At 32.6% G+C, this 25,715-nt stretch overlaps 1 protein-coding gene across 5 annotated transcripts in view; it reads right to left on the bottom strand.

Moving 5' to 3' along the window:
* CDH12 (cadherin 12) overlaps window positions 1-25,715 on the bottom strand; it is an 880,529-nt gene that overhangs the window by 578,599 nt on the left and 276,215 nt on the right. For all 5 annotated transcript variants that reach the window (XM_081053550.1, XM_081053549.1, XM_081053551.1 and 2 more), the window contains exon 2: window positions 5,557-5,640. The gene's annotated coding sequence lies outside the window, so the exon portion shown is untranslated. The remainder of the gene's footprint in view (window positions 1-5,556; window positions 5,641-25,715) is intronic.

The following is a 25,715-nucleotide window of genomic DNA, read 5'->3' as shown; positions in this document are numbered from 1 at the left end:
ATATTTACTCTTTTAAAATGATGTCTTATTGTTTCTTCAGCAGACTGTAGAAGCCAAGATTTTGTGGTTAAACAAGGGTTTCTATTATGAAGCCAAAGTAATATAGTCTATCCTTAGTCCAAAAATATATAATAAGTTTCCCCAAAGTTCTGTTCCCTCCTTTCCTTAAATTGCTCCTGGTAAAAGCAGCACAGCTTCGTTAGAAACCAGATGATGGAACAACTAAATGCAATGATCCACAATATAACAAAGTTGTTTTACCCTAAAATCATTAGATAAACTTGTATCCATGCACGTGGCACTTAATCAGTATTTCACAGGAAGGAAAAGTGGTAGCTAAAAAGATATTTGAACTAAAATGGAGCAGTATAGCATTTCCTGGCAAATGGAAAGAAAGGTTTTTTTGGCTCCAAGAATAGCATGCTGAATAGGGTACACCCAGTACAAAAATAGCCCAAATTACATTATCGGCTATGTTACTCTGGCTGATTTCAAGGATAGGGCAGTGTGGCTTTCTAAAATGTCACATGAAATCAAGTTCAAATACGAACACAAAATACATTTCAATACTATATATATATATACATATATATATATGTGTGTGTACATATATATATACACACACATATATACATATATATACATATATAATATATATGTATATATATGTTACATAATTAATCTGCCACTCTGTATTAGACACATTAAAGCTCTCCTTAATCAAAATAGATAATTGAGTACTGGCTACATTAAAAGAATCATTGCCAAGGAATTATTTGATATTAAACTAGGGAATCACAAACTGGAATCTATTTGTGTCTCCTTAATATACTCATAACTATCCTTGAGTGAGTGATTTTATTATTTTCTGCTCTATCCCTGGTGTTTTTTTTTTGTTTTTTTTTATCAAATTGCCAAGTTCAGTTTTCTCATAAACCTGATTTATAAGAACACTGAGAAAATTAACAAATTAGTATATTTCAAAAGCTTAAAAATTTGATTAAAATTTCTATCTTCAAGAAAAAATGAAACCTCTCACTGTGCACAATTTATTCATTTGCTTCCAAAGGCCTTGGATTAGAATAATTTTTCAAATATAAACAATTAGTAACAGGCCATTTATTTACTAAATGTTATGTGAGAGACCCAGCTGTCTGTACCTCCTTCATCTGACAATTTTAAAGTTAGGATTTTTTCATGACATTTCACTATTTAAACATGTTTAGCTAAACGTGGAGTTCTTTTGCTTTGGATATTTTAAAGTTATTTTCCATATACTGTCCAAGAAGAAACACATTTCAGTCTAAGAAAATGGTTAGCATTTCCATATAATTTGCCTCCACTACCCTAGAAATATATCTTAGCACTTACTCAATTTATTTTCATGTGGAAGGGGCCAGGTTTTAATCAACTTTAAAATTATATTCTGCTGACTTGCAAATATCAGATCAATGCTAATTGAGAGAAGCTTTAAAAACTCCGACACTTTTTATACTGCCACAGATATCCTACGCTCTGTATATTCTGATCCTTGGTTTTCCAGTATAGCCTTTATGAGGTTAAGAAGATGAATTCTCATTGCTTTTAATCCTTTCCATGATTTATGAGTCTCTTGGTACCCTTTCCCCAGAGCAGCTACAACTGTGTGGTTGTTCTGCCTGCTGCTTAAATTACACAGATATCTGCAAAGTGAATTATGGATTGTTGTCCCATAGACCATAACCGAGCATTCTCTTCATCTCTCATACATGATTTTTTTTTATTAGAACAAAGATCATGTGCATTTTTACTGGCTTATGTACTGAAGAAATTGTGAGCTAACCTGAGTTATTGCACAATGACCTGGATTATGACCTGTCACATAATATCAAAGCAGCATGACATATAAACAGGGTTCCTTTAAAGCAAGAACACATTTCCTATTTATTTATATTTTACCTCTTTATTTAAAGAATGCCATTTTTAGGTTCACAGAAGGATGGTGACCTTTAAAAGTAACTAAACATACATTCCATTGAATAAAGACTCATGTAAGGGACCTTGGGGTCTCTTGAGTGTACAAGATTTTAAGATGTTGTGGCCTATGACTCTTTAACATTGAGTAAAGAAATAGAAAATACATAAAGAAGAATTCAAAGACAGATCGGAGTATCTGTTTTGGATTTTGCTTTCCTTCTACTGATACCAGTTGTAGTCAATCTGTTTTAATAATTCTGTAAGCTTACAGCATTCATGAGTAACTGAAACAATTCTTTCTTCTAAATAAGAAGCCCAGTGGAGTCTAAGTTGAAAGAGTCAACTCCCTCTGCATTTTTCTTTCTTTTCTGTGCTTATTATTCTGTGTAGATGAATGAATTATAATTCCCAATGACAATGCCATTGTGAAATCCTAACAGACGTGTCCCAAATGACAAACCTTTGACAATTATTACCAAGTATTAGAAATATCCCAGCATTTATTTTTACAGATGTGCTAATCACAACCCAAACAATAACTCACTGAGGGAAAACTGCACTAATAAGATTTACAAAATAATTTCCAGCAATGCCTTACAAAGTACATTTCATTTTTAAACAAATGGCTCTACGATTCATTTTCCGAACCCTATTGTCAATTCAGCAGAATTCTCTGAGCACTAATACCAGCAAAGCTCAAATCTGCTCCTGGTTGAGCAAATCCATCCTTCCCTCTGGTGTTTCCATCAGTTTCTGTTTCACCTCATCACTGCTGAGAGTGTTCTCTGAGTGTCAGGACCTGATATTCACACCAATGCACTAACGACTTATAAAAACAAAACAAAACAAAATATCATAAATCCCAGATTTCTTTCTCTCCATGTCAGCCTCTGTTAATGTCCAGAACGTTCCTTCTGTGACAGCACTTTTTTCCTTGTCATAATGAAGTGAAGTCTGAAAGGATTCCCGAAGGGTTTGACTTAGTTAATACCCTAAACTCTTTAAATATACACCTACATAAACAAATGTCTTTTGACTACTGATTACATATAAATATTGTGTATGAAAATATAGGGGACAGACAGAAATAAGACTAACTTGGAACTTCCAAAGATCAGGAACCAAAAAAAGAAAAAGAAAAAAAAAAAAAAAAATATATATATATATATATATATATATATATATATATATATATATATATATATAATATATATTGGCAGCAAACATCTTTAACACACACACGTACATACATACAGAAATACAAATACACAGCCCTGATCAGGTTATTTCTGTACCTTAAAAAAACAACAACAAATATGGCTCAACATCACATAAAACATAAAGCCCACAGCACAGACACACTTTTAAATTTCATTTAAGATGCTTCGTCATTTGAGAGCACTCTTCTAGATTTATGTACCAACTACCTTCATATTTGATATAGATGGGATTCTCTAACTCTCCAACTGGTTTAAACCTCACCAAACATGAAACAATACTACATATCATGCCTTTTATACATCTATGGCCTCTTATTTTACATATTTTCATTTCTCTATGAAATTCAGTCTTTTTTTCTGTATTTTCCCTCCCTTTTCAACCATAACATGACAAAAAAATCCTTTCTCAACTTCACTGCAATCATAGTATCTTTCATATTGGAACAAAAATGTCCTAAAAATAATGAATGTTTTCTGCCCATATGACGAAAGAATTTCTTTTTTTTTTCTTTTTCTTTTTTGCATGCTCTATAATAAATTATTTTAATTACTTGTTAGGCAATCATGCATATAAATGATAAATCAGTAGAATAAACATTAAATTTGTAAAGGTTTTAAGGAGAAATAGATTGTCCTTACTTAGTTAAAAAAAAAAAGTTATAAATGAAAATGGTGGGATAGTAAACAGACTCTCCAGAGCACTACTCTATTCAAAGTTAAATTAATTGAAGAAATATTTTAATACTAAGTTTGTTTGGCTTGACATCTATATCTTCAGTATTCTTGGACATCATTCCCTATTTTCCTGTATCATCCCACTGAGATTACTTTCAGGTCTATTTTCATTAAGTGACGTTTATGAAAACCCTTACATTAAATGGAAAACAATTTTCTAAAAAAGCCTTCTGCATTAATTTGAACTCTTTCCTGATTGAAAACAAGCACACATTTTAATTTGTTTACATTTATCCTTTCTCAAGTTTTTATCTTTAAACTATTCTTATATAAAGTGATTATCAAGCTCATATAGCATCACGGATACTATTTAGGTTGATGGAATCATTGTTTTATAAAAAGGAAAAGTTGCCAGTTTCTGGATTAAATTTAAAGGGCAATTTCTTTTACCCTATCAATTTGAGTATAAAGTCTGAAATTAAATCCCCACTCCAAAATTATTCAAGATAGAAATTTTAAAACTGAATCAATTTTTCTATAAAAGTGCAAAAAATTATAAAGTAAAAATAGGATATTTTCCATGTGAAAATTCTGAATATTGATGAGAATAAGTTGAAAGATAAAATGGATGGATGGACAGGGATTAGGAATCAGTAGTAGGTGAGGTATAAAATGGTTAATTTTATCTCAAACATTTAATCTTGAAAAAATTGTCTAAAATGTGTATAGTTTTTATTCAAATCTAACACTTGAAATTAATTGATAATTTTGTCAAACTAGATTAAAGCATACCATTTTTTAATAAACGCATCTCATAAAATACAGTTAAAAACAAAAGGAAAACATTTAATGGTTATACCTATTAAATTTGAGTATGCAGAGAGAATCTGAACAAATATTACAACTAGGTCCATAAAACCACATAAGTTTAATCACGTTTGCCTCATCTCTTTAAACAATCCTTTCTGAACTATTACATAAATGGTTAATATTAATTGATAACAAGTTGGGAACTAACAATATGAAGCTTACTTTGATTATAGTCTAAGAATACATGTTACAATTACCAAGCAGCGGGTGTCAAGACAGTGCTTTAATTATTGTCTCCAGAAGGTGAACTGTAAGTATTTAAATCAAAGGATTTAGATTCCTGCCAGCAACAAAGAAATAGCAGCCTACAATTGCCTGCCCAAGAAACAACTGACCTAGACTCTGCCATATTATTATTAATAAAGACAAGAAAATGCATGATACCATCCTTTATTTCCTGCGTCAGAGCTTCATCTGATGTTTGCCTTTGAAATGAGACACATGCAACCAATTTAACAAAAATAATACCCAGTAATTATTTATGAGGAAGTAGACAAAGTATCATAAAGTATAATATAAAAAATGAAAATCAATTTCTGTCTTTAGAATGCACATACCCACTAGGTCTTCTCAAATCTATGTGTAAAGGAAACAAGAAAATAAATAGAGACACTTAAAAATATAGAATTCTTGCTAAATAAATGGTTACTTAAGTTTCGTGGTTTGCCATGTTGTTGTGAGCTACTTACCTGTAAGCATATAAATATGTGAATATTCTGATTTCTAATGAAATGTATATTTTAAAAAGTAACAGAGTTTTAAAAAGAATTTGAATTTTGAAGTATTTATAAAAGGTTAAGAGCGTATGTCTTGATGATATTTAAATGTCACCTACCTTTAAGAAGGCTGGCATTCTTTAAAACTCCAAGGTGTTATCGAGTTCCAAATGGAATATATTCCCAAACAGAGCCAAACAGAGCTGGAAAGATAAATATACACAAAGATGTAATGTCAAATCTTTTCCAATATACATTGATTTTAGAATATTTTCCATTTACTTAAAAACTGCAAAGAGAGTTTAGCCTTCTTGTATATCACATATCCAATTTATCCTTCTGTTAGCATTTTATATTTCAATGGTTTATTGTTAACAACTTTTAATACTTGTGATGCATGAACTCAAATGAACCAATATTGATGAATTTTGATTTCTGATCAGAATAATTCTGATTTCATTAGTTTCTCTCCTAATATACATTTTTCTGTTCTGAATATCACATTGAATTTAGTTTTCATATCTTCTCAGCCACCTCTAAACAGTGATAAATTCTCAGATTTTCTATTTTTGATGACCTTGAGTTTTGAAGGGTAATGATCAGAATGTCCCTCAAGTGGAACCTGCCTCATTTTTTTTTTCCCCATGACTGTGCCAGGTGGTGAGGGCAGTGGAGATGGGAGGCCTAATTTTTTATTTTTTATTTTTATTTTATTCAACTGATTACTGAAGGAAGACCACAAAGATAGTGTCATTCTCATCATTTCGTATTAAGGGTGCAAGTCCCCACCATGACTTTTGTTCTTCCTTTCCATATTTTGCTTTTGGAAGAAGGTACTGAATACAGCCTACTCAGGGGTTGGAAGTTAAACTCTACCTATTGAGGAAAAACTATTATATCTACAAAATGTATTTGAAATTCTTCTGTAAGAAAGACTTATCTATGTTCCCATCTGTTTGCTTGTTTCTGTATTCATTCACTCATTTACTTCATTCAGTAATTTATATACATGTACATCTCAATGTGAATTCATGGATATTTATTTTGTATTTTGTGTTATAATCCAATACTACACTGTTTATTGTGTTGTTCAAATTGCTCCAGCTTTGGCTTTTGTGAGCTCCTTCACTTGGCTTTGTGACCTTTTGACATACCACAATAGTTTGTTTTATTGAACAGGCCCTCACATTCTGCCACCATTAGATAGTTCATGCTAAACTTATATAATCTCTGTCTCTGCATCTTGACTCAGCAATATGTTCAGGGGCCCTATTTCCTTTGATTGACGAATGGTATTAAAAACCAATAGCGGGGGACTAGGGGTACTCCTTATTACTGGGGTGCTTTTGATTCTAAGCCTGTCAGTGGATTGACCTAGGACATATATGCAATTATGCTAATATGTATAAGACACATATCCATAATTCTTTCCATTAAGCTAAATGTCATTTCCTACTGATATATTACACTCTAACTCTATAACACATTTTAAATAAATAGCATCCTGGGTTTAATGGAGTATATTATTGAAAACACATCTTACATTTCTGTTTGAAATGTCCCTATGTGAGTAACATATCAGGATTGATCATTAAAGAGATGCCCACACAAATGAGAAAATATGTGCCTTGAGTCTGATTCGAAGGAATCTTTTGAAAGTCCTTGGAAATGTATGTCCTTAATTCCTACTCAAGTTCATTGTGCTTCAAAAAAAAGAAAATAGCCTTTAATAATATGTGCACATAACCACAGTTGTCTGGTCATTTTTCTGTCAAGTGCCACACATTGAAACAATAGAGTATGAGGAAATACATATTACTTAATAACAACCAACACAATTTCTTCTGTTGATGTACCCTAATACTATGTCCGTGTTTTCACATGGTTAGATTTGTTTCCAAGATAGAGTGTCTGTGTGATGTCAATTTTATCTATGTTAGAAGTTCTATTTTTAATGAATTATAATATTATTAAAATTAATATCTATACATTAGCCATTATAACTAAATGGGAAACAGAACATGTAGAAGTAATTATCATCATTTTTATCATACAAAAATGAGTGGAAAATATAGATAATAATAGGCTAGTCTGATCATCCCTATGAGATAAATTATTTTCTGAAAGTAAAATCATCAACTTATTTTATCATTCTGTTATTCTGGTGTTATGGACTGTCTGTTTGTGTTCCCCCAAATTTTCAGATGTTAAAATCTTAATCTCCAGTGTGATACTGGGAGGGAGTCATTTTGGAGGGGATTAGATTATGAAGGTGGAGCCCTCCTGATGGGATCAGCATTATTGTAAGAAGAGATGTAAGAGAGCTTGCTTCTCTCGGCTCTCTGCCATTTGAGGACACAAGAAAAAAACATCTGCAAACCGGGGAGGGAGCTCTCCTCAGGATCTGAATCTGCTGGCACCTAGGTCTTGGACATCCAGGCCCCTAAAACTTTAAGAAATAAACGTTTGCTATTTATACTGCCAGTCTATGGTAATTTGTTATCGCAGTCCAAACAAATTAAGACAACTGGTAACTAATAAAAGCTTACGTGTCAAACAATCTTTAAGATTAAAAAAACATTAAAATAAGAAAAAATTCAAAGTAAATTCTAAGCCAGTATATACTTTGAACTATATTAGAAATTTTGGGTAAAATGTACCAAAATCTATATCAGTTTCCTTTGACTGTGGTGTGAAATTACCACAAATGCAGTGGCTTAAAGCCACTCATTCTTTCACTGCTATGATGCTCAGAAGTCTGAAATCATTATGACTGGGCTAAAATCAAGGTGGCAGCAGGCTGTCTTCTGGTCAGAGGGTCTTAGGAAGAATTCTTCCCTCGCTTCTTTTAACTTCTAGTAACTGCCAGCAAGCATGGTCTTGTCCCCATATCATTCCAATTCTCAAGACTAACATTTTAAAACCTCTGGTTCTTCCTTCATATTTCTTCCTCCTCCGTGTGTGTGTGTGTGTGTGTGTGTGTGTGTGTGTGTGTGTGTGTGTGTGTGTGTGTGTCTGTGAAATCTCCCTATACTTCTCACTTATAAGTCTGGGATTACACTTTGGGCTGGCACAGATAATCAAGGATAATCTCTCCATTTAAAGATCCTTAATTTAATCATGTCTACAAAGCCCCTTTCTTGTCATACAAGGTAACATTCAAAAATTTCATGACTTAGGACATGGCTATATTTTGTGAGGCAATTTTTGAGCTTAGAGATTTTGCTCCTATCCCCTTTCATAGAAGAGAAAAATTACTAGAATAAAAGGATTTCCTAACGATTGTATTTCACATAAAACAATGAGTATATATATCCTTGGTATCATTAGAAATATAATCAAGCACAATGAATGAGTGTTTTAAAATACTGTTTAACACAATATAGTACATGAATAATTTTAACTTCCTTAGATAAATGGATATTACTTAACACTGTAACTTACATATTTGATTATTTTTTATTAGGATCACTGATAACTTATAGTTATGTTGTGAAAGCTGAGTAAAAAAAGAGAACTGAAGTTTCAGAATTATGGCTTCATATTCTTTAGGAAAATCTTGTTTAAGAAAACCTTTAGAAGAACTGTAAAGGAAACACATTATCAATCCTAAAGCACTATTTATTTAAGCACTATTATTACTGACACAATATGTCTCTTCTGTCTGATCAGTTGTCAATGGAACTTGACACTAAAAAAGGTACCAGCCTTAAAATAAGAGAAGGGTGAGCTGATAAATTAGAATGTTATCAGAAGCAGACAAAGGCATGAATGGTTAGTAGGGTTTAAATTCCCAGCATTATTAAGGGAATGCAGACCTCAGCCTACATGAAGTGAAGGAACTAGGAATGACATACTTGTGTGCAACAGGTATGTAGAAAGGGCTGTCTCATCTATGGAATGGTAATTAGAACAAGCCTCTGCCTACCATCTCGGAGAAGCTACATAAATGCCAGGTGCTCTCCAGAGGCCATAGATAGAGAAGATGTCACCCTTGAGAAAGCAGAGGGCAAATGTGGATCTCATATGTATATGAGGTTTAGATTCATGCACATATATAACATGGGCACTCCATTACAAGATATCAGCATAAAACTTGGTATGGCCCTGGTGAAACCAGTAGAGTCTCAGCTAAGGAAATACAAAATTGTCTTGAAGAGATTCTTTTACAACCTGAAACACTAGACTCCCATAGCAGGGGAAAAAACATAAGATGAAGCAAAATATCATAATACAACTCAGCAATAAAATGAAAAATGTATTTATGAAGAACTAGAAATAATATAACAATCTAAAACACATATAAGAAATATATTTAAAGTCTTCAAAGTTAAAGGGAAGCAGAACAATTATAAGGTAAGATCATGTCAGAAATATAACAGTTAGACCAAAAAGCTCTAGAAGATATATATACATACATACATATATATATACATACACATATATATATACATGTATATATGTATATATATATGTGTGTGTATATACATATATGTATATATATATACGTATATATGTATATATACCTATATACATGTATATATACGTATATATATACATATATACATATATATCTTCTATAGCTTCTATGCTATAGTTTCTATGAAGTTATATATATATATATATATATATATATATATAAATGTAATATATATATATATTTCAAGAAAGAGTTTTAAGGTCCATGCCTTGTTAATCCTAATAATCATTTGGAAGAGCAAAATCCAAGAAGTGCATAGACTATGTTGCAAAGATAAAATGAAAATAAATTGCCCCTATCAGATATCAACAATTACTGTAAAATTACAGAAGAGAAGATTGTATGGCTACTAGAACAAATTAAGCCCAAATGATCTACAAAGTGTAAGAAAAAACTGAGACATAAACGCACACCTGTAAGAAAACTTGACATAGAGAAGAGATGCCATCACAAGTGATGCTGGAATAATTTGCTACGCAGATGCACAAATTAAAGTTGATTTTCTAAATCACATCAGGCACAAAAGCAACTTTCCGATGTGTAGAGAAATAAATGCTTAAAAATGTTAAAATATAGAACATTTCTAAGAAACAAGAATAAAAAACCTTTTTCTAAATGAAATATTAAAAACGCAAACCAAAATAATGCCAAATTTGAATTAAAATTGAAATCATGTACTCAAAATTAAACTTCACAAACTAAAAGTAAAGGTCAATAACTGTGATAAGATATTTGTAACATATGGAGCAAAATTAAGAGTGTAGATTATATTAAGAACTTTAATATGCAATAAAATATGTTGAATTTACAATGGTACAAGCTGAATATTTACAGAAGAGAAAATCAAGATTTCCAATAAGCATATAAAAAGGGACTTTACATCAGCAATTATCAGTGAAATACAAAGAAAAACAGCAATGACATATCATTTCACACTGTTAGATTAACATTTTTTATTAGAGTGTCTGAAATTATCAATGATTAGCAAGGACATGGGGTAATGTGAACTTTCATATAGTGTTGGAAGTGAACACTGATAACAATTGTTTTGAAGAACCATTTGGCGATATCTAGTAAAAGTAAAAATGCAGGTAATCTCCGTCCCATCATTCCACGCCTTTATGTATATAAGACAAACTTTATTTTTTTGGGGGGGGGATTTTTTTTTTATTAGTTTCAGGTGTACAAGACAGGGTAATATTTAGACGTTCATCATTTATATCCCTCACACTGTGAACCCCCCTCCCCCCATCCAATATCCCTCCGACCTCACACTTTTGTATAGGTGCACAAAGGTATGTGAAAGAATGTTTACTGCTGCTTTGTTCAAATTCCTAAGACAACTGGCCTTATTTTAAAGCATTTGACTTAGAACAAATGCAAATACAACTAATTGTTTTACATAACTGTTTCAACTATTAAATTCATAAAACTGATTTTACCCTTAATGTATTGGGAAATGTTTTAATTACTTCTGATATGTGCATGTTAATGTGTGTTTACAATTGTACGTGTAGGAGTTCGTGTGCCTGTGTTGAGTATGTATGATGTCAGGTAATGAAGGTAAAGTTCTGTTTTTTTATAATCAATATTGACTATCATACCTAACTTTGTCATGAGGAACAATCACAAAAACAAATCAGTAGTACTAAAATCAGTTAGGAATACATAAATGTTTAAAAACATAGTGGACCAGCACCATGAACTTGAATAAAAGAGGATACCACTAGAATCAGGAGAAATGTCGTACTTAGTTAAGGCTCTTTGGTGAAAAAAAACGGTAAGACCAGACATCCATTTTATCAGTAAAGAGGGTATATCAAAAGATTAGATACACTTTTTTCGTGTTCTTCTACCTGCTTCTGGCATAAAGATAAATCCCTTTATAATTAGCCTACCTACTTCACTGTGGGGTAGTAATAAAGATGTACAGCAATGAAAACAAATGGCATGAAATAAAATGTAAGCTGAAGAAAATGTCAAAAAACAGGTAGTAGTTATCTTCAACAAGATCCCAGGCACTATTTAGAGTAAGCACTGTCTGCAAGAGCACAATTCATGAGGCCATTTCAGCTAAAGTAAGAAAGCCCAAGACTAATATCAGGAGTCATCAGAAGTTGGATAAAAGGATTCACTGCAGAAATTGCAACTAGGGCACACACATAGATCTTGTTTCCAATGTTCCCACCATAATGAAAAAGGATTTGAAAAAGAGGTAAAATCTGTATTAATGCTGGACAGTAAGAAAAGGGATCAGAGAGAAGTCTGCCAAAATTTTGGCATGTGCCTATTTCCAGAACAATCCCAAGATACTTGTAATAATTCCTCCCCCAAAAAAATATTATGAAAGAATACAGGTAAAATAATCTGATAAAAATCCCACTGTCTTAAATTAAAAGATTGATAAAATAAGGTATATCTATTGACCACTGAATAAGGTACATCTATTGAGCACTGACTGCACTTAGAATTCTTTTAAAGGTTCCGTTTCCACAACTTTCAAAAGCAGTCACATTGTGAGATCCACTGGGACATCTGCAAACAGCCAAGTTCTCTCCTGATGCACCTGAATATTATGGGGGAAGGAAGTTCAATCAAAAAGCCAGCTGTGGAAAGTTGGTTATTGATGGAAAAAGAAAAAAATGTACTGAGACGTTTTCCCCTACAAGTACTCTCCAGTCCTTTGAAATCTCTCTGCATCCATTGACTAAAGGACACACTGAAGGACATAATTGTCACCAGCTCTCTAACTTCTGATCCTAGTGCATTTAACTGTCACTCATGTATCAAAGAGGAATATATGCCTTTTGCAATATATATATATATATATATATATATATATATATATAATATGTATATATAATATGCATATATACATATATATATATATATATATATATATATATATATAATAGTCCTGATTTGACATCTCCGTATTTAAAATACAATGGAAGTCCTGGGAAAGAATCAGGAATATATAAGAATGGAGTACTTTGTTCACAAAGCATATTAAGAAAAACAACGTGTTAAAGAAAGAAAGGAAGACACATCTTAAAGAGACATAAGTATCTTCACTCAATAAAATTAAAAAGACTATGGATGAAGTAAAACAAAATATGAGATAAGTCGTTGCAACAACAGAATAAGATAAAAAAGAGGTCTGTCTGAATGAAGATAACAGTATCATAACTATCATAAGTATCACTAAAAAAAAGAATTTCCCATAAAATGGAGCAGGATAAATTTTACTACAGTATGTGAACATGTTAGTTAAAAAAAATGTTTAACACACAGAGATAAAACATGCAAATGCATTCTTAAATTAATGAATGTATCTGAAATAAAGTAAAAGATGTTGTAAAGTGCAGAGCAAAGCTGATGGACAGGTACAGAGAAGTGAGTATTGTAGACAAGTGATTGGTTAAGGATCTAAGAAGCTTGCATCCTAAGTCTTCTGTGGGTGAAAGCTTTGAATTGGAACAGAGTTGGAGGTGAATTGGAGAACACTGCATAAATAATTGAACACCGAGAGGTTTATACCTATAGAAAAAAAAAATTGCTAGTTTTTTTTTTTTTTTGCTAAACTAGAAAACAGGGCCACTTTACTGTTCTTTCTAGAGATTTTGACTAAAACAAAAAGTCTCCTCTGTGGATGTATGTTCAGTGATATGCTGTCATTTGAGTTTGGGCAATTAATTTACATTATTTTTACATTATTTGTTTGGATCATAATCAATCCTTAAATACAAATTTGAATTAAAATGGATTTTGGTCTGTAATGCCTTCCAGATGACAATACCCATCACTGCAGAAAAGAGCTCATAACCTATACTACAAAGAAATTTTGAAGGTTGGATTCTCACAAATGTAATGAGCTCTAGTTTAATATAATGACATAATGGACATCCTATATAGTTCAATATGGTAAGAAGATAAGAACAAGAGACAACAGACAGAATTTTAGCAAGGTTTCTAAATAATGTTTAGATAAATGCATCGCAAATGATTTGCAAGGGTTGAAAAGTGCAATTTTAAAATAATTAATGTTGTAGTATTTTTACATATATTTAAAAATAAATTTAACAAGGAAGGTATAATACCTTTAATAATGAAATTGTAAAACTTATTTAATAATCATTAAATAAAAATTAAATAAGTTTCTCTACTTTTTCTTTTTTTCTTTTTAAATTAAAGTTTATTGGGGTGACATTTGTTAGTAAAGTTACATAGATTTCAGGTGTACAATTCTGTAATACTTCATCTATATATCTCATTGTGTGTTCACCAAGTCAGTTCTCTTTCCATCACCATATATTTGATACCCTTTACCCTCATCTACCACTCCCCTACCCCCTTACCCTCTGGTAACCACTAAACTATCGTCTGTGTCTATGAGTTTTTGTTTCATTTGTTTGTCTTGTTCTTTTGTTGTTTTCAGGTTTATATACCACATATCATTGAAATCTTATGGTTCTCTACTTTTTCTGCCTGACTTATTTCACTTAGCATTATAATCTCAAGATCCATCCATGTTGTTACAAATGGCACTCTTTCATCTTTTCTTATGGCAGAATAGTATTCTATTGTGTATATATACCACAACTTCTTTAACCAATCATCTATTGATGAACACTCTGGTTGTTTCCATGTCTTGGCCACCATAAATAAAGTTGCAATGAACATAGGAGCACATATGTCTTTATGGATAAATGTTTTCATATTTTTGGGGTAGATACACAGGAGATGGATTGCTAGGTCATATGGTAATTCCATTCTTAATTTTTTGAGGAACCTCCACACTGCCATATGATGTCACTGATATGTGGTATACAAAAGTGCAGACAACAAGGAACAAGGAAAAGTACAAGACAAACAAATGAAGAAACAAAAACTCGTAGACACAAACAATAGTTCAGTGGTTACTTGAGGGCAAAAAAGCAGGGAGGGGAGTGGTATATGAGGGTAAAAGGCATCAAATATATGGTGATAGAAAGAGAACTGACCCTGGGTGTTGAACACACAATGTTATATATAGATGATGTATTACAGAATCATACCCCTGAAACATTAACTTTACTAACATTTGCTAAACCTATAAACTTAAAAAAAAAAAAAAAGAATTAAATAAGTGGGGAGTTATCTTGTTTACTGAATCAGTTTTAAGAATTTGTCAATACAAATAACTCCAGGCAAAATAATATTTTTTCTTTTATTCTTTTAATGGAAGTTGTAAATCGAATACTGAATGATGTGGAAGAACAAAGGGTGAGATAGTTAAAACAAGTAAACAGGTGACAGTTTTATCCTACTGAATAGTAAGAGACAGAATATAGTATTACTTAAAACAGTAAGACATGGGCTTTGGGAAAGAAAGATTCATCAATAAAATAGAAGAGCTTTGAAACACACAAATATGTACCCTCACACGTATGCAAACCTGATATACAAAAGAGCAAATGTGAAAAACTATTACGGAACCACAGACTATTTAATAAGCTGTACTGAGAAACCTGATGATCTCAAATTAAAACAAAACAAAACAAAACAAAACAAAAAAAACACACTATATCCTTAACTCACTCTATATGTGAAAATCAATCTTAGGTACATTAAGTACATGAATGTGAAAGATCAAAGTATACATTTTTGACAAAATATGAAAAAAAAAACTATTAACTTGGGATAGGAACTTATTAAAGAAGAATTAAGATATACTACCCATACAAAGATCAATTTCTAAAACACAGTTAAAAACTTTCGTTTATCAAGAGACATAAAATTAAAAGACAAAGCACTGATTGCAGAGTAGTATTTGTCATAGATATGACAAATATAATTATACAGACTATATAAAACAACTCTAAAATACAATTAGAAAAAGAAAGGATATTATAAAAATACTTGAAAATACTTGTTTAAGAAAAAGGAAACTCTTTTAAAATATATTTAATACTTCCAAAACTTACTAGTAAAGAGATTAAAGCACATTAAGGCTACAGTGAGATATAATTTACAACTAATCAAAAGAAGTACAAAGATTGCCAATGTTGAGAAGATGGGCAAGAATTTGAATATTTATATAGTACTATCAAAAGCATAAACTGGTACAGGCTCCTTGCAAATAATGTGTCACTATCCTGAAAATGTGAATATCACTCAACCCAAAACTTTTACTATTAGGCATAAATATTGGACACAAAAAAGAAAAATCAAACAGATACATAAGAAAATAATTAAGCATAAATAATTCTAAATCCAGATACAAAACAGCTCACAATTTTATAGGTTAACAACATTAAAAATGTCTGGCCTTTAACCTCAACTGGGACCTCCATGTTCTTAGTACCTTTTTAATAATATTTTTATTGGTGTTCATGATCATTCTCTACAGCAACTTGTTAGAGAACTATCCGTTGGGTATACAGATTTCAGGCAGGTATTTTTGTGGGCCCCTGTCTATATAAACAATTTGATTAAAATCTGTACTACAAAAGCCATGGACTCATCTGAAGTGCAATGAAATTGTTGATAAAGACAAGATAGAGAATACCGGTAGTAAAAAATTATTAATGTGCTTGCTTACTGCCCAAAGAGTGCATATACAGTTATTAACTTGAAAATGTTTATGCTCATAGAAAATTTTAAATTTTGTTTCAAAAACAAAGTTAATTTAATCAACCAGAGAACATAGAAAGACTTTCTGTTAAAGAAAATGAATCACAGTCTCCATATGTGGAAGGAAATCACACTATTAAAATGAAATCCCCTATTTAAAACTAGAAAAGTAACCATTGGACTAACAAATTTGAACTCTGTAAAGTTATGGCCAGCATAAGGACCTTTTCAAGTCCAGGAACCATTTCTGTGTTCTTTAATGTCAAATGTACCATTACTGGCTAATTGTACATGTTCTGTCACAAGAAAAAAGTAGCACTGATATTATTATTCACAATAGCTCTTTAAACCTGTATGGAAATATACAGTTGAGCCTTGTACAACATGGGGTGTTAGGGTCTCTGGTCTTCCCTGCAGTCCAAAAATCCTAAAGTAACTTTTTACTCTGCAGTAGTCGGCACTTCAAATCCATAGATTCAACCAATCCAGATCCAAAACAATGTTTTTACATTCCCAACTGTGGATTCCACACTGTGGATTTCCCACCGTGGATGGAAAATACTGTTTTCAATCTGAGCTTGATTGAATCCATGAGATGCAAAATCCAGAGATAAGAAAGGTCAGGTCGAGTGTTTTTATTTAAAAAAAAATCCACAGCACAGTCCAAATCTATGTTTTTATTTAAAAAAACATGGACTAGCACAGTCTAAATCCATGTTGTTCTGGGGCCAACTGTAGATCTTTTGGTCTCCGACGTCCTCTCATGCCACTTATTTAATGATGCGTATATCATTACTCATCCATTGTCCATGAATATTGGCTTCCAATGAATCTCTCAAAGTTTGTGTCTGTGATTTGGTAATGACAACAGTGAATGCATTTTTTCTTAGATTAGGTAAAAAAACGGGAAATATCTTTATTTTATTTTATTTTTCCTGGACAGGTTAAATTTGCTGTTTGGAATTTCAGGGAATACATATAGAACAGTATATCTTCCACCCATGATTTTTTCTGGACTCATTATAACATAATCCTTGAATTCCTAGAATGTAATTGTTTCCTGTGTTGGCCTCACCTTTGACTTTCCACCTTACTATCAGCTAAGAGGATGGGTGAAGACCGTGGCAGAGTAAGAAGAACAGTCTCAATGGCACAAGGAATACCTGCCTCTTGTTCAACATAGCATAAAACTAGCCCAGGGTAGCATATGTCATCACACTGATTGGAAGTAAAAGAGAAAGAAAACCTAGTAATTGGAAGGGCCTGTTGTCATTACTGAGCAACGATCTTTAGAAGCCCTTGGAGAGACCATCTTAGTCCTGGGGAACTGCCTGACATGAGCTGGCCTGAGATGAGGTGACCTTCTGGGGTGCCAGTGTCCCAGGGAACACTACACTGATAGCTTTGCTAGTGCCAACTATTCCATACCACCAGAGGGAAACAGAAGATTATCAGGTAGACTCTTATTGCAAGTAGCTCACATGGGGAACAAGATCCGGTTTGGACTATCAGCCTTGCTTGGTTCCAGACACTGAGGGGAGCCAGTGAAGCATAGGGCTAAGAGCAGGCCGCCCTCTTCCCAAGGTGCAATTATACCTGTTTGTATTTCCTTTTAAGTATCTATATCTTTATCACCACCATTTTAATTATTTATAGATCATGTTAATTTCTACTTTAGAGTGTGAACATTGAAGATATAAAGTGAAATTCTCTCATATTTAACTTATCAATATTCATCTTGAACTTACAGACTTCTCTGTATCCATGTTCATTTTTAATTATCTCCATCAAATGAAAACTGTGCACTTTGGGTTTGGGGTGATAGCGTGACTCGAAGCAGTGTGTCTAATAGTACCCAAAATTGCCGTTGTACTGTATATATAATTCGAGCATCATTTCCCTTACCTATAAAATAGATATATCATCTAGTTCATGGAGTTATAATGAGGTTTAAATGTAATAATAGTAATATTTAAAATTACAGTGTCAGAAATAAAGAATACCAAAAACATTATAGAGATAGCATATTGGTTCTTATATAATAACAGGCACACATTTTTTTTTGTGACATAAGAAACATAAAATTTTTACTTTTTTAAAAATTTACCTTCTATAAGGAGAAAGAGCTCAAACCAAAGGAAATTAAATTACAATTCAGTTATGAGATCTGGGGGCAGTAACATGGATATGCCCATAAATTAAAGAAAAATTACTTAAGCAAGATTCTAAATGAAGAAAGAGGCCTCAACGATTCAGCCAGCACGGCTCAACAGGAAAAACAAACCACATACCAGGAATAGAGATGATGTTATTTAGTCTTCACTTAATTAAAAACAATTTATTTATATTTATCTGTATAAAATTTGCCTTCATATGATGGAATCCTGGCATTCCCATAATATAGGAATTGGAACATTATATTTTCATAGGTGAATAGGCAGTGATAAATATGCGTATGGCATTTTGCAATGAAACATGTTTTGCTCTTTAGAATTCTTCATTACACACCAGGATATCCATTATGGTCAATCCATGAAATAAGTTAGATCCAACTAACTCAAAGAACAGTTACGGAGGTGCCATTAAAACCAATGTACATTGCATTGCATGAATACATGCACAAACAATGCAGGCATGTGGCCTCATTTATCCAAACTGACTGAAAGCAGAGAAAGAAATATAGAGTTATATTTATTGGAGCATGAGATAGGAAGAGACTATGTATGAAGCTGTGCAGGAGCTGAATACACCAGGGTTTTAAATAATGACATCAACTGAAGGGTAAGTAAAAACAATCTTTCAGTGATCCTAGTATTTAGCTGAAGGGACTTCTTAGCCAATGTTTTAGAAAGACTGTGTAGTTATTTGTAGATCACTACACGTGTGATTAAGACATAATGAAATATCTGTCAGTTAGATATGAACTAGATTAAAAGGACCATCCATTGTTTTATTATAGGTACACATACACACATTGCACTTGGTTTGGGTTATTTATTGTGCAACTCTTCTGTGTACCTGTTAGATGCCTTTGCTCTATTGCATTATTCGTGGGACAAGCAATCAGCCTTGTTTTTCTCACCAGAGCATATTCTTTTTAACAAACAGTTGTTTATCTTGGGAGGAGCAAGGAAGAGGAGAGAGGATGGTGTGTTTCATGTCCCTAACATGCTTCTGGAAACATAAATCTCATTAAAAATAAAAATTCCTATAGGAAGTGTTTTGTTTCTACTTTTATCTATTAGAATTTTGAACTCTGTGTTTACAACTTGAATGGGGGACTCAGCATCATTAATAGGCATTAATGTTTTATTTTATTAATATCTAATGAAATTTTATCTTAGCGATATATAAATTTCACTTGTAAACTCATCATTTTGGTTAGTCCCTTGGCAGTTCTGAAGTTTGTACATATAATGTTAACATTTTGTTCTTTGAATATGGTAAGTAAAAAGTAAATAGGAGCAATACTAAAATTTCAGAGCCTATATTTATGCTCAGATCTTTAGTAAACAGTGTAGAAAAAGGACATGAAATATTTATATAAACTTCCAGATGAATGAACAACCTAATCCATGTACCACACTACAAAGTGATGGAGATTCTTCATGAATAAACACAAATATTAACTGTTGCAATGGTGACCTGATATTCAGGAACGATTTTACTAGCAATATGAGTTTACTATCTAGAGCAGAGTCAGCCAACTTTTCTGTAAACGGCCAGCTATTCAGTATTTTAATATTCGCAAACCAATACAATCTATGTTCCAACTGCACTATTCAGCCATTGCAGTGTAAAAGCAGCCATACACAATACTTAAATGAATGAATATAGCTGCATTACACTAAAATGTTTCTTTGCAAAAAGAGGTGCCTCACCAGAATTATCGGCAGACAACAGATTACCAAATTTTAAGCTAAAGGAAACTTGATGCCTGCAGAAATGGGTTTTCTGCCAAATATGAGACTCATTTTTATGATGTATTAATCAGTGTCTAAACCTTTAAGACACAACCAAATTGGCAACAAGGACTTAATGGTTATAGTTTAATATTTCCTGTTAGTCACAATTAACAATAATTAATGTGGTGTGTCCTTAAGTGCAGCAGGAAAGGATTGCATTTCTTAAATCACTCCTGTTGCCAACTCCTTAGACAAGAAAGCTTTCACAATAGACAGCCATTGTGTTTCAGTTACAGCAAGACACTGTCATCACTTGAAGATGACAAAGTATTAGATAAGCACTATGGTTGGTAAGCCTTTTATGCACATTACCTTTGTGGTAATAAAACCACCACACTAGTGTAGGCGTATTATCCCTAGGTTATAGATTAGAAACCAGAAACTCAGCATGAATATATAAACTGACCAAGGTCACACTGATAATAAATTAAGTCAGAGCATCAAGTATTGATTTCAAATCTATCCGACTCAAAAGCCCATGCTCTCTTTTTGACATATCACTTAACTGCATACATTGTCTACCAAGGCTCTGGTCTATTTAAGCTTTCCTTGGGAAAATTCCTTCCTATCTGCAGCCACTGCAAATTTCACTGAGACCTCACTGCTGATCAGCTTCCTTTATACTTCAATTCTGCTGTCCTCCAAACTCAGATTTTCTCCACATCCTTCTTAGGATCAGCAGTGAAGCTGCTTCTAGTCACTGAACTACAAGACCATTTTAGGAGTGCTTATAACTTCACTACTTTTCACTACAAATAGCTTTGAAGTGTTTCTCATTTTACTTCATTTGGTTCTTTTCTCCAAAATCATCTCTCCACTACTCTCCTAAAAGCCTATGCAACCTTCTTGATTTGATCCTTTTCTACTACCTCTAGAATCATGTTTCAGGTACGATTCCATTTACTTCACAATGCTGATTGCCAGTCCTCAGCCTACAAACATACACAAGCCTCTTCCAGCCTGATCTTAATCTTCCAATACCTCAAATTATTTCCAATTGATCCCCGAATTTTTTCATTGCAAAACCTCTTGAAAATAATCTATGGCACTGAGAAACTTTGACACCCACTCATGTCCTACCATGTTTCCACGAAAACATGACCTAGCCGGACAATCAGCTTTAATGTGTCTTTTAGAGCAAAAATTAATATAAGACCCGGTCTTATTTTACTATGAGACGTGGTATAATATAATATAATATAATATAATATAATATAATATAATACAATACAATACAACACAATATAATATAATATATTATAATATAATATGTACACTATAATACTGAGTATTATATATAATATAATAAAATAAATATACTATAATACCGAGTATTATATTATATCATATTACATTACATTATATTATATTATATTATATTATATTATATTATATTATATTATATTATATTATACCAGGTCTTATAGTAAAATAAGACCGGGTCTTATATTAATTTTTGCTCCAAATGATGCATTAGAGCTGATTGTCCGGCTAGGTCTTATTTTTGGGAAAACGGGGTATATCTCCAGGCATACTAGCTTCTGCAATCATGAGTCTGCTGAGATTGATCTCTCAAGGGTTTCCTGCAATTCTGGGGAAAAGCCCTTCTGATTGCCTCAGCACTATGTATCTGGATCTCTCCGTGGCAACTGATGTTGTTAACCTTTCTCCTGATTTTGAAAACTCTTTTTTGGATTGCCTTATTCTTTGTTCTGGACTTCTTCAGTGATCACCTTCTTTTAATACCTACTTTCCTTAAAGGAAGTGCCAAGGTTGAATTTATCTGATATTTGTTCTGTCTTCATACATTTTTCTGTGGGGATTTCACTTACTTCCATATAGTCAAATATTAATCTGTGCAGATTCTAAATCTACTATACAGTCTATATTACTGTATAGGCTCCAGATTTTCTCCTTACCGTTTTCAACAGACTGTCTAATATCTCTCCACAAATACGTTACTAACCATTAAAATGTAATGTGGCCTAAAACAAACTCATCCCATGAATACCACAAAGGAAACTGATTTTTCTTAGTCATTTATGGCTCAAATATCAGAGTTGTCTTTATTTCACTTCTTTCTCTCCGTTTTTCTTTTTCCAAACATGTAACTGTGTAATAGCATTTATATTCAATGCCCCCTCTCCTATCCTATCACTATTGCAGGCCAGTCTTCATGTCACCCTCACCTCATTTTCTTACTGACTTTATTAACCTCTTCACTTCTCACAACACTTCAAACCTTTAAATGATTGGATGAGGCCCCACCTTAATTAGGAAGGGTGACTTGCTTTGTTCAATCTACTGATTCCAATGTTAATTTCTTCCAGATATAACCTCACAGACGCACTCAGAATAATATTTGGCCTTGGCCTAGTCAAGTTGATACATAAAATGAATCATCACAGTCCCCTTTAGACCAGGGCAATGCATTAAAGACATTGGCCATCTTTATCCCAGTGCCAATAGGCACTGGAACAGGGAGAAAGATTTTGCTCTCTACTGCAAAAAGTTAATTCTATTCCAGGATCTAAGACCACAGGGTCAGCATGAAGGATCCGCTCTAGATTTTAGAGACTATTGGCTGTCAAATCTGATTCGTGAAAAAAGTTCTGGGCAACAGCACATTGGGACACATCAAAGATAAAACAAAACATAAAAAAGGGGTGACCAGTTAGCTCAGTTGGTTAGATCATGGTGCTGATAACACCAAGGTTGCCAGTTTGATCCCCACATGGGGCACTGTGAACTATGCCCTCCTTAAAAAAAAAAAAAAAAAAAAAAATGAGCTGTTAGGATTCTAATTCTCCCTCCACCACAATAACTATTTTGATTTAGACTTTTGTCATTGCTGCTTCAAATTATTAGTTAAGTTAAAGAAGTCAGTTTTAAGTAAAATCCAAACCGCCAGGCAGTAATAAAATCCATTCTGAAGGTGGGGGTCTTGCAGGAATGGGTCCCTTCATAACTCATCTTTGTTACAGGAAATGGAATTGTGGAAAAACGTAACATTAGGAAAATAATTATAAGAGCATACACACTTTTCACTTTGTTCTAATTATGCTTTTTCATATACTTAGTTAACTTCCACATTAACCTAGATGAATTGTATATGGATTCATTTTAAAGAAAAGACAAGAAATTATCTTAAATTCTACTAAAATGTACTCACTTCAGATGTTTTTAAAAGGTAGAGTTTAAAGATGTCTAACATTTTGCTAAAAGCATTAAAGTATTCTTTCTTTGAAGAAATTTGGCCCAATGGAAATATCTGTCTCATTAAAATGCTCAGTTTGCAAAGTTTGAACTTTAAATTGCAATTTTTTTGATAGCAAAAAAAAGGTATAGTTGATGGTCTAAATTATTTTTTCCAAAAATAAATGAATTTCTTAAACCATTTTAAAACTGTGATGAAAAACCATAATAACAATACACTTTAAAATTTAAAGATTTATCACCAGTAACAAAAAAAAATTGGGATAATTATACCTTCTCAATAATAACTGTAGTTGTGCAAATAAAATATTAATAATAAACAGGTCCTTTCAAAAATTTAATTACTATGTGTTTTAATCTATAGGTATATTTATTATTGGATTATCAAAGCAATTTACATATTTGCTTATTTTTGAACAGGTGTTATCACTAAGCTTTTTTTTAATTATATTCATTGTTACAGAATATTACTATTTCTTCTGAAGTCTTTTTACATGCATCCACATGTACGTCTCATGAAAGTTTTTGTGTATGTGTATGTTTTAGAAACTTTACACCAAATCCTTAAATATCTATTCCACTTCATATGATTTTCTGCTACCCAACTCCCATCCGCACAAGGACTGAACATAATGCGCTAAAGACCCATAGTGCAATTTAATTTCATTTTCCTGTCTAATCACATTATGCTCTATACAACCATTTTTGGAAAGTCAGGCTTTTTAATGGGGGTAGAGTGGATGAGAATTGTTATAGATACTATGATGCTATCTTTGTGTTTACCTCTTCTTTAAGTCTTTTCACTGTTTTCCATCTTACATTCCTATAATTGAATGGTGCACTAGAAATAGCCTAGAAACTATAAATGTAGGACAAACAATTGCACCGCCAATTGTTAAATACATTGAATTTGAATGTGTGTTGTAATCATCACATTCATTAACATGATCTTCTGAATATTTGAACTTTATTCCTTAGTGCATTCCAACATGGGAAATACATGGGATGGGTGGCAGAGAATATCACCTTGAACTTAGACTGTGTATATATTCTAATGTGTAATATATTATGTACCAAAGTTTAAAATATTGTTTTAGTTTTAATAATATGTATTAAAATAATTATATCTGTTTTTCCTGATTTTTTAATGTTAACACTATAAAATACAAATACAAGTAAGAGTAAGAGCTCATACAGCCAACATAGAGAATACTAGGTTCAATGACTTATACATTAAATAGCAATTTTTAAAGTGTTTGTAAATTTCTTAATTTTCTACAGTAAAATCACATTCTAAGTAGTATATGTTGATAAGTATATGTTTGAAAGAAGGATAAACTTCTATAAGTCAAAGTTACAAGCTATCTTAAACAGACTTTTCAGTTACCCTCTAAATTTTCTACTCTAAAAAAAATACTCAGAGATTTAAACGTGAGACTTACACATAGTGGTATAGACGTGTTTATCTCTATTCTGTCCTGAAAACCCAGTAAGATGATTGGTAAATGAAACAAAAAGACACACCCGAAAGGTTAGAAAACAGTGACAAAATTTGACATACTAGAAAGTAGATGGAGCAGTGATAAAGGACTTAGCACACCAGAGAAATGCTTAGTTCGCAGGCACAGATGCAAAGAGGAAGTCCAATTCACACCAAAGAATCCAGAAACAATTCAAGAATGAAGGCGACTGGTTCATTCCAATGTTAGGAAACACATGTAAAAGTAGAAAGATTGGCTAAAAGTCTGTTTGAGATGCAGGGAGACCCTGAGTACCTTATGATCTGTAGAACCAGGAAAGTGCACCTCCTTCACCATGACTGACAGCCCAAAGTTATACCTGGAGAGAGAGAGTCACTGCACTCTGGTCTGTCAGGCAAGGCTAAGTACGAGGATGCCATCCTGAGAATAGAGATGATGAGGGAACTCTCTCAGTACTGTAAAGTGTAGAAAGAGGCTAGTATCTCAGGGACATTGAAGAACAAGCCACATGTAGCCACATA

The sequence above is a fragment of the Rhinolophus hipposideros genome (assembly GCF_964194185.1).
Source record: "Rhinolophus hipposideros genome assembly, chromosome: 7".
Classification (NCBI taxonomy): Eukaryota; Metazoa; Chordata; class Mammalia; order Chiroptera; family Rhinolophidae; genus Rhinolophus; species Rhinolophus hipposideros.
This window is presented reverse-complemented; position numbering and strand designations above follow the sequence as displayed.